The sequence below is a fragment of the Ascaphus truei genome, chromosome 7, assembly GCF_040206685.1.
Source record: "Ascaphus truei isolate aAscTru1 chromosome 7, aAscTru1.hap1, whole genome shotgun sequence".
In the NCBI taxonomy this organism is placed as follows: Eukaryota; Metazoa; Chordata; class Amphibia; order Anura; family Ascaphidae; genus Ascaphus; species Ascaphus truei.
The window spans coordinates 51233996-51243891 of NC_134489.1; positions in this window are offsets into that span (position 1 = coordinate 51233996).

Below are 9896 nucleotides of genomic sequence, written 5' to 3' on the forward strand. Positions count from 1 at the left end.
CAAAGAAAAATACCCACACACACCTCTCGGTGAGAAGCGGTCCTGCCGGGTCGGGAGCCCCACGCTCCCTCCTCCTCCCCCACCCCCTCCGGTCACACAGAAGTTGTATCCCAAGACTGATAGGAGGAGGGAGTGCAGGGTCCCCGAAGGCACGGGCCCAAGGTGGGCACCTTGTCCTAAAGTCGGCAAATTCATGTAGAAAGAAAAACTGTGCAGCACAGATTGCAGTATTAAAGAGGCAATTTAAAAAAAAGACATGGCATTAAAGCAGAGGGTCTCTGGAGCTGAGCCCCTTTAATTTCAGCTCAGGAGACCCCCTGCTTCCAGAGATACAGACCTCCATAGTGGGTGCCAGTAGCCGCTCCACTCAACTAGCAGGGATCATGTAATGGTGGAGTTTCAAAGCTCCCAAGCCCTGCGGGCCAATAGGAAGCTGAAGTCATCAGGTTCGACTTCGTATTGGCCCGTGTGATGCAGGAGCTTTAAACATTGCTGAGATATGAGCACCGCCTTTGGAGGTCTGTATCTCGGGAAGACGGGGGGTCGCCAGAGGTAAAATTCATGGGGTTGAGCTCTGGAGACCCCCTGCTTCAAACTCATGTAAAAAAAAAAATAATACAGAAGATTTCATGAATTATTCCTTGAAGATAAATCTAAGTTTCATCTTTTATTTCTTCACTTAAAAACAGACAGGATAGGGGGAGCGAGGGATTAGACGATATACAATCCAATAAAGTGTAGACTATAAACAGCTGAAAATGTTGTGATATAACCTAATATGGTGGACAAGGGGCATGAGCTAATAGGATATATAAATATACTTACACGGCCTTGTGTAAGCACAATCAGAAATAGGTATCTTTGGGATATATCCTAGCCCGTCCACAAGCAGGTGTGAGGGGATCAATGGAGTATAAAGATATATATATACTCACACGGCCCAGTGTGAGTAAAGATGTAGGGTGGGTATCTTTGGGGTTAATTTAATCCCAAAGATACCTATTTCTGATTGTGCTTACAAGGCCGTGTAAGTATATTTATATATCCTATTAGCTCATGCCCCTTGTCCACCATATTAGGTTATATCACAACATTTTCAGCTGTTTATAGTCTACACTTTATTGGATTGTATATCGTCTAATCCCTCGCTCCGCCTATCCTGTCTGTTTTTACGTTTCCATAAGGGCTTTGGATTATCCCTATTCTGGGGTTGAAGCAGAAGGGATCAAAAGATTGTCTCTAAGCACCAGAGAGAGATCACAATTGTTGGTTTTATTATTTTATATTTAAAACACTTCTGGTCTGCCACTCAAGGTAAGCGCCTGGTTTTTTCTTTTTTGTTTATTTCTTCACTTCCCTGATCCTTGTATCAACTTTGTTCTGCGTACATTGGTGAGTAATCTAAGTTAATGAAAGAAAGAATTCCTGTACCAAGTTAAGGAGAAAATATCTCTTAATACACATCACCAGTGGCGGATTTCCCATTAGGCCCGTTAGATCCAGGCCTTTGGCGGCAACATTTTTGGGGGGCAAAAATCTCTGCCCCCATATTCATTTGCTGCACTCTCGGGCCTGATGGGAAAGCACTTAGCTGTGGTGGCCACCTCCTTGCTACTGCCCTCCTCCTTCTGAACCGCAGTGTCAAATGATGCCGCAGATGTCACCAACGTGATGTCACACGGCGTCTCTTTACCATGGCAACGCAACGTCGCAGCCTCAAACGACGTCAATGGCAACGCGGCGCTGTGCGACGTCACGTTGGTGACGTCCGTGGCATCATTTGACGCTGCGGTTCAGGAGGAGGAGGGGGGCAGCAACAACGAGGCGGCCGCCACAGCTAAGTACCTGGGGGCGGCGGATTTTCAAATCTGCCGCTGCACATCACCCAATATGTCATATTCAGATGTAGCTCATGACATTGCTCCTTGTGATAACGCAACATATCTCGTTAAAATACAGATTACAGAGTTTCAATGGCAGTGATAATGCTAAATATCTTAACACACCAGAGAGGACAATGAAGCTTACTACATCTGTGTATAATTTCCCAAGTGTTAACATTCCCTCATGTACAACCGCATATAAAAGTGACCACTTTAATTAAATATGACTCCTAAATGAATTGCATACATGCTTCATCCAGGTTCACGTGGGCCACAAGATGCCCCAAAGCTTAGCACTGTTTAGTAAATCTGGACCTTTGTGAGAAATTAATTGTAGTCAAGATTGTATTCAATTTTTACAACACTTTCTAATGCATAATTTGTAAATCCAACAAAATAAGATGTTTTCTTAAGTCTGAAAAACAAAGTGAAAGGAAATGAGTTCGAGATTGGCAGATGAAAGCACAAGATTATGTGTTTCCTGAGCAAAAGGAAAAAAATGTTGTGGGAATATTTAGCATAAAAATGGCAGGCCCCCCAAAAATAATTTTTTAAACAAGAATGTAATTGACTAGTTTATAAAGGTTCAACCACGTTTAAAGTAAAAGTTTCACTTATTTGCTTCTTGTGTCAAAAAAAATGTATGTTTCTATTTTCTTAAAATTCATGTAATTCTTTTTTTTTTTTTTAACTTTCTTTTATTGGATTTTTGCAAGTATAATACAGTCAGTTATCACTTTGGTACCTAATGGTAGATTGTAGGACATACAACATTGATACAGACATGGGGAGGGGTAGACATGAGTGGGTTAGGGTAGAGGAGAGGGGGGGAAGGGGGAGGGGTGTGGAGAGGGCAAGGGACTGAGGTATCCTCTTCCGTGTGCTCCAGTAGACTTAGCTCGCTTCCGCAGACTTAGATGCATCCGCACCGCCCCCGCACCGAATCTACGGGCCCGGAGGTTGTGTGGTTCCTCTCTGTGGATCCTGTATTCATGGGTGTTATAGTTCCTCTCGTGTGTTTAGTCCGGCATCGAAGGAAAACCCATCTGATTTTATCAAAGCCAGACGGAGGCATTGCTCATCCCTGGGATGTCGGTCTGTGCCAGCCACAGTGACCAGACTTTTTGGAAATTTGCGCCAGTGTCGTTGACCAGACTCGTCAACTTTTCCATCTGGCAAGCAAACCAGATTCTGTTCCGAATTTTGTCTATTGATGGAATTGTATTCTGATTCCACAGTGCTGCGGTCTCGCACCTCATCGCCGTAGCAAAGTGTGCTATTAATTTATTTCCTGATCTCGATACCTCATCTGTGGGCTTACCTAATAGGAAAACCCACGGGTCAAGTGTAATTTTGAGGCCCAAAAAGACCCTCTGTAGCCAATCCCTGATTTGTGTCCAAACGGGTATGATTCGTGGACAAGACCACAGCATATGTACCAGATCTCCCCGTTCCCCGCACCGTCTGGGACAGAGCGGGGAAGCGCCCGCGACGAATTTAGCCAATCTAACTGGGGTGAGATACCACCTCATTAACACTTTATATGAGTTTTCCTTCAATGTCGTACAAATCGTACTACTGGCCGCAGCCTTAAAGATCGCCGTCCACTCTTCGTCTTCTAACGGTCCTGTCAGGTCTGTCTCCCACTGTGTCATAAACCTGGTTTTGCGCGATCCGTCGATGTCTGCCCTAACCACTTCCCTGTATAGAGCAGAGATGAGTCCCCGTGTGTCGGTTCCCCGAGCACAGAGCTTTTCAAAATTAGTTAGAGGTGGTCTATTGATGTGTTTGGTATAAAATGCCCGGACCTGAAGGTATCTAAGAAATTCTGTGTTTGGTAAGTCCGTATCTGACTGCAATTGTTCAAATGTTTTGATCGTGTCTCGTCCCTCCAGGTCCTTAAGCCTTCTCAGCCCCAAATTTTGCCAGAGAGTGTAGTTCCTACCTATCAGCCCTGGAGCAAAGTCTGGATTTCCGTATAGGGGGGTCATTAAAGAATGTTTTGAGGTTAATGTGTGATTACTTTTGGCCGCTTCCCAGACCGATAGGGAGTTATGCACCGAGGGCAGCGGGTTCTGCATATCTTTTAGTCTGGGTTTAGGATACCACAGTATATCTTTAAGCTCGAGCGGGGCGCAGACCTCCCTCTCCAGTGCCACCCATCGCCTCTGCTCCGGATCACCATGCCATTGAGTGATTTGGCATAGTTGTGCTGCTTTATAATAGGCCATCAAACTCGGTACTGCTAAGCCTCCAGTTTCCTTAGGTCTTTGCATAATTGACATTTTTACCCGTGGCTTTTTATTCTTCCAGATGAACTTTGTAACTGCGTTCTGCAGTTCCTTAATGTCTGATCTCACTACGGGTATCGGAAGTGTTTGGAACAGATAGAGTATCCTAGGGAGGAGGTTCATTTTCACACAGTAAATTCTGCCAATCCAAGATATCCCATATGCAGACCAATCTTTTAGTTCTTTTGTGAGGGCTCTTAGGAGTCTCGGATAATTCTCCTGATAAAGATTGGAGTTATGTTTAGTTAGGTATATTCCTAAATACTTTATCGCCTTAGGCTGCCATTTAAACTGAAAGTTGATCTCTATTAATTTCTCCGTCTCCTTTGGAACATTTAGGTTCAGTGCCTCCGACTTAGATTGATTTATCTTAAATCCGGAGATTCTGCCAAATGCGTCCAGTAGAGCAAACAGATTGGGCAGCGAGGTAAGCGGTTTCGTCAGAGACAGGATAATGTCATCTGCATACAGAGCGATTTTGTGCTCTTGGGATTGAATTTGAATGCCGGCAATATCCGGGTTGCGACGTATGTGCGCCGCTAGCGGTTCCATGCATAGGGCAAACAACAAGGGCGAGAGTGGGCAGCCCTGTCTGGTCCCGCTTTTGATTTTAAACAGCTCTGACGGGAATCCTTGATGGACCACCTTGGCGGTCGGGGTTGTGTATAATGCGTTTATAGCCCCTAGAATTTTACCTCTAAACCCGAATGCTTCAAGCGTGGACTCCATGAATGGCCAGTCAATCCTGTCAAAGGCCTTCTCTGCGTCTAAACTTAATACTACACCTCGGATCCCGTTGACATTGATAAAGTTAATGATATCTATGATTCTTCTAGTATTGTCGGCCGCTTGTCTATTGCTAATAAAGCCAACTTGGTCCGGGTGGATAAGCCTTGGCATGATTGCGCTCAATCTGTTGGCCAGCAATTTGGAATATATCTTAACGTCCGAATTGATTAATGATATCGGCCTATAGCTTTGACAGTTTGTAGGATCTTTGTCCTGTTTATGGATTATAGATATCGACGCCTGGAGCATCTGGTCTGAGAAGGGTTCCCCCGCCAAGACTCCGTTAAATAACTTGAGCATGTGCGGTGCTAGAACCCCTATGTATTTCTTGTAGTATAAATTGGAAAACCCATCTGGGCCTGGGGCCTTAGAGGGTTTGAGGTTTTTGATAACCGCGGTCAGTTCCTCCAGAGTGAAATCAGCCTGGATTGCCTCGCTCTCCATTCTGCTCAGCCTAGGTAAGGCTGCCTCTTTTAGGAAGGTCTGTAATAATTTGCTTGTTTTGGAATTGTGTATCACCTTCTCCCCATTATAAAGCTGTTCATAGTAAAGTCTAAACTCTTCCACTATACGTTTGGGGTTGGAGGTCAATTCCCCCGATTTGGTTTTGATGGCCTGTATGTTATAGTTTGGTTGCCTATTGCGAATCCTGTTGGCTAGCATAGTATCCGGTTTGTTGGCTTTCTCAAAAAATTTCCTCTTGGTCCAGCTAATGTCCCTCTCGGCCTGGGATGTGAGGAGGAGGTTAAGTTCTATCCTTACATCCTTCAACTCCTTAAGAATGTCTTCTCCACCTGATCGGCTATGTAGTGTGGAGAGCTCATGTAACCTCTTGTATAGTTGTGACAATTTCGATTCCCTCTGTCTTTTTCGCCTTGCTGCGAGACTAATGAGCGTTCCACGCATTGTGGCCTTGTGAGCCTCCCACAGTATAGTGTGAGATTCCACTGTACCTGCGTTCATGACAAAAAATTGTCTAATCTCGTCTTTGACTATCTGTGCCAATTCCGGTATCTTTATTAGGGACTCGTTTAATTTCCAGTTTGCTCCCGGGCTAACCGATCTAATTTGCGTGCATTTTAGCTCAATTGATGCATGGTCCGACCATGAAATGTCATGAATTAAGGTGCCGGTGATTTGTGGGACCACTCTGCTCGACACAAAGAAGTGGTGTAGCCTGCTATAGCTGTCATGGGGGTGTGAATAGAATGTATACGAACGGTCACCTGGGTGCTGTTCCCGCCATATGTCTACCAGACACAGCCGTCTCAGCCCCTCCATCAACCCCGTCGTCCCTGCTTGTCGCATTTTCTCCCTTCTAGGGGACCTGTCTATTTGAGGGTCTAAGACCTTATTGAAATCTCCCGCTAATATTATATTGCCGGAAGCCCATTGCTGCAGCTTAAGGAAGAACTCTGTGAAGAATTTAGGGTCTTTTTCACATGGGGCATATATGCACGCCAGTGTTACTCTACATTGTTGCAATGTGCCCACCAATATAATATATCGACCGCCTGGGTCTCGTTTTATTTTTTCCATCTCAAATGGGACTCTGTTGTGGAGTAGAATGGCTACCCCTTTTTTTTTTTCCTTAGCTGAGGCTAGATAGAACTTCCTAAAATGTTTATCTATGAACCCCGGGTTTTTTCTCGAGCAGTAGTGCGTCTCTTGTAGGAATAAAACATCTGTTTTCCTGCGTTTAAATTCAGCAAAGGCGATTCTACGCTTTTGAGGGGAGTTGAATCCCTTAACATTCTGTGATATAAATGTCAATGCCATAGGTGTTTATGTAGTGAGACCTTGCGGGTGTGCTGTGTTTGTTTCCTACCCTTGTCTTGTCTTTTCTGCCGGTGTCGGGAGCGGTACTGCTGCCCCCCGTCTGCCGAGCTGCTTCCTTTTGGGATACCTGTGGGATGGGGAGGAAAACACATAGGGGAGTGACAGGGAACATAAATCCTTGTAGAACATACAAGGGAAACCATCTTGGTCTTATTTGACCTGTGGTTAACTGCCTGGGGATGCCGCACATATTCCGGATGATCCCACCTTCCCATCCGGGATTGAGGGGGAGACTCCAGACTGCGGATCCCCTGGTCTTTGACTGACCTGTGGCTTAAGGCCACAGTCCAGCCCCAGAGGCACATGCCAACAGGTAGGGAAGAGGACAGGCATCTGCCCCCCCGTCGGCAACATAAACATTTTTTTAAACGAACAACTAAAATAATAGCCGTGTTTTGCAAGTTCAACAACATATTTGCTGGTCCGTATTGTTTCTGTGTCTTATTGCGAACCGCTGTGTGCTATAGACTTTGGTTGTTTACTGTTAGCAGTCCAGCTCTTTAACTACCCTTAACTGTGTATCTTAATCGGGCTTAGCCCCCCTCTCCCTCGTCCCCTCGGGGGAATGCGCGAACCCCCTCGGAACACCCCCTCCCTCTCAGTGACTCCCCCCAGACCCTCTGCCCCGCTGCTCCGGTGCGCGGCCATCTTTGTCCTGCTCCGCAGGCGCTTTCACTGACGTCAGATCCGGATCGACACGGACTCGCCGGGGACCGCCCTCTGTCATCATCCGGGCTGCGTGCGCATTCCAGTCCGTGGTGAGCCGAGGGAGCAGGCGCGTCCCGAAGGCGGAGCTAGCAGGAGCTTCTCTTTTTCGCGCCCAATTGACCTCCGCCATTCTGTTTCCGCGCCTCTCCTCCAGATTCTCCCGCGGATCGTCTCCGGCCGCCATTTTGGTGAGTGTTATGTTTTTCTTCACTTTTGTTTTCTTTTTTCTTCTTGGCTGTTCCAGCATCCTCCGCCGGGGCTTGGCCATCTGGGTCGGGACCCATCGAGAGGGGGCAGAGGGGTCGCCCACTGTCAGTCGCTTTTGTGGGTATTACTCAGTGGTATTCACTGGCTGGGAGATAACTTCAACCGGGTTAATAACAGGAACTGATGTGTCCAGCATAGCTGGAGAGCCACTCAAAAAGCCCTCATGCCGGTCTGGGCGATCCTGAGGTAGCTTGTCGCGGACCTTTAGGTGAGCCCACCTTTTCCCATTCCGTCCGCCTGGGAGGGCGCCCCACCTGGGCCTCTACTAGTGGGAGATCATGAGGTATATTCAACTTATTCAGGAACTCAGCGCCGTCTGCAAGGTGTTTTAGTACATGGGACCGACCGTTTTGCACCACGATCAGGGCAAAGGGAAAGGCCCATCTATACCTTATATTTCTGTCCCTTAGTAGTTTGGTAACTGGCTGGAGGGCCTGGCGCCGTGCCAATGTAATCGGGGAAATGTCTTGAAATATGGCCATTTCTATTCCCTCGAATTTCACCGTTGGGGTGGCTCGTGTAATTTTACTGATTTCTGCCTTTGTGGTGAAATGATGCAGACGCAGAATTATGTCTCTGGGTGGGTTGTTAGGAAGCGGTCGGGCCCGTAATGCACGGTGGCACCGGTCCATGACCAGCTCTGCTTCCGTTTTCCCCGGCATAATGGAGGACATCCAGCGATTCAGCATCACTTCGGGGTCTAGTATCTCCTCCGGTATCCCCCTAACCCTTAGGTTATTGCGCCTATCGCGATTCTCGCTGTCCTCATGGCGTTCTTCCAGCTCTGCCACCCTTCTCTCTAGTGCAGAGACCCTGGTGTCTGTTACATTTTGAGAGCGGGAAGACTCCTCCATTTTCTCCTCCAGGGCGTGCGTTCGTGTCCCGATGTTCAGTATGTCCTTCCTTAGCTGGTCCACCTCTCCGCGGAAAAACGTTTTTAGGTCAGAGAGGAGTTGGGCAATTTCCCTCTTTAAAGCACCCGTCTGCTCGTCCGGGGCCGACTCCAACTCCGGTGCGGACTCTGAGTCGGAGGCCGCCATGCTGTCTGTCTCTCTTGCCTTCTTTGCCCCCACGAAATAGGTGCGTACATCCACCTTTTGTTTGTTTTTTTTGCGAGTCGCCGCCATGTGTGTAGTTGCTGTGATCTTAGCTTTAGCCGGTCCCGTAGTGCAGGGATATTTTTGTTGGGTTTTGCAGTTGTAATGCTTTATTTATTGCCGACGGGTATCGGAGCACTCAAATCAGGCTGCCATCTCCGTTCCCGCCGCGCATGCGCCTCCAAAATTCATGTAATTCTAATGCGGTAATGTTGTTCTTCCCATTAATTTCTTTGCCAGAATAATTTGATTAAACAAAAAAGAAAATGTGGATCAACATTTTTATTGTATATACAACAGTTTACAAACTGTTTTAGATTAGGTAAAGATTGTAAATACACCCTTTAATGGAAACATTTAAAAGGTTTTTTTTAATTAAATGCTTATCTGTTTTGTTTTACTCTCAAGACGTTTTTATTGAAAGTTGTGTGTGTAACCCCTCTTCCCCAGTTCCAAAGGGTGTCACATCAGGTAGTTCCGTATAGGGTATATGCTCAGTATCTCAGGCCTTATAGATGAGGATGTTGGGCGCAACTTATGGGCAGGCCCAACTTCCACCGCTGGCAAAATGGGCCATGGGTTTACCACCCCTGTCCTAAACCGACCTGAAATAGGTGATAACATACTATTTTAAATACAGTACAGTATATATTAACCACTTAATAGCCCAAGTGGTCAACTAGTCGTGGGCTTCCATGACTAGCTGGCTAAAAAGGGGTTAATATCAACATTAGACAACACTGCATACCTTTCCCCCGGCTACATTAATGGCTAGTAAACCATGCCATGTAAGTTCCTTTCATCTGGTTTGGTAAACTCATTATTCACACAATATAGATAATAATATATAAATGTAAAAATGTATTACATGTGTAACACCCCTATGAACACACATAAGTATAATAATGGACATACCCTCCGGCCAATGACTATGAACCAAGGAAAGGACTGAGATGATAGGATAACCAAGAAGGTTGACATCATGGAAAAGGGGGTTAAGAGAAAGATATAGCAAGAGAGGA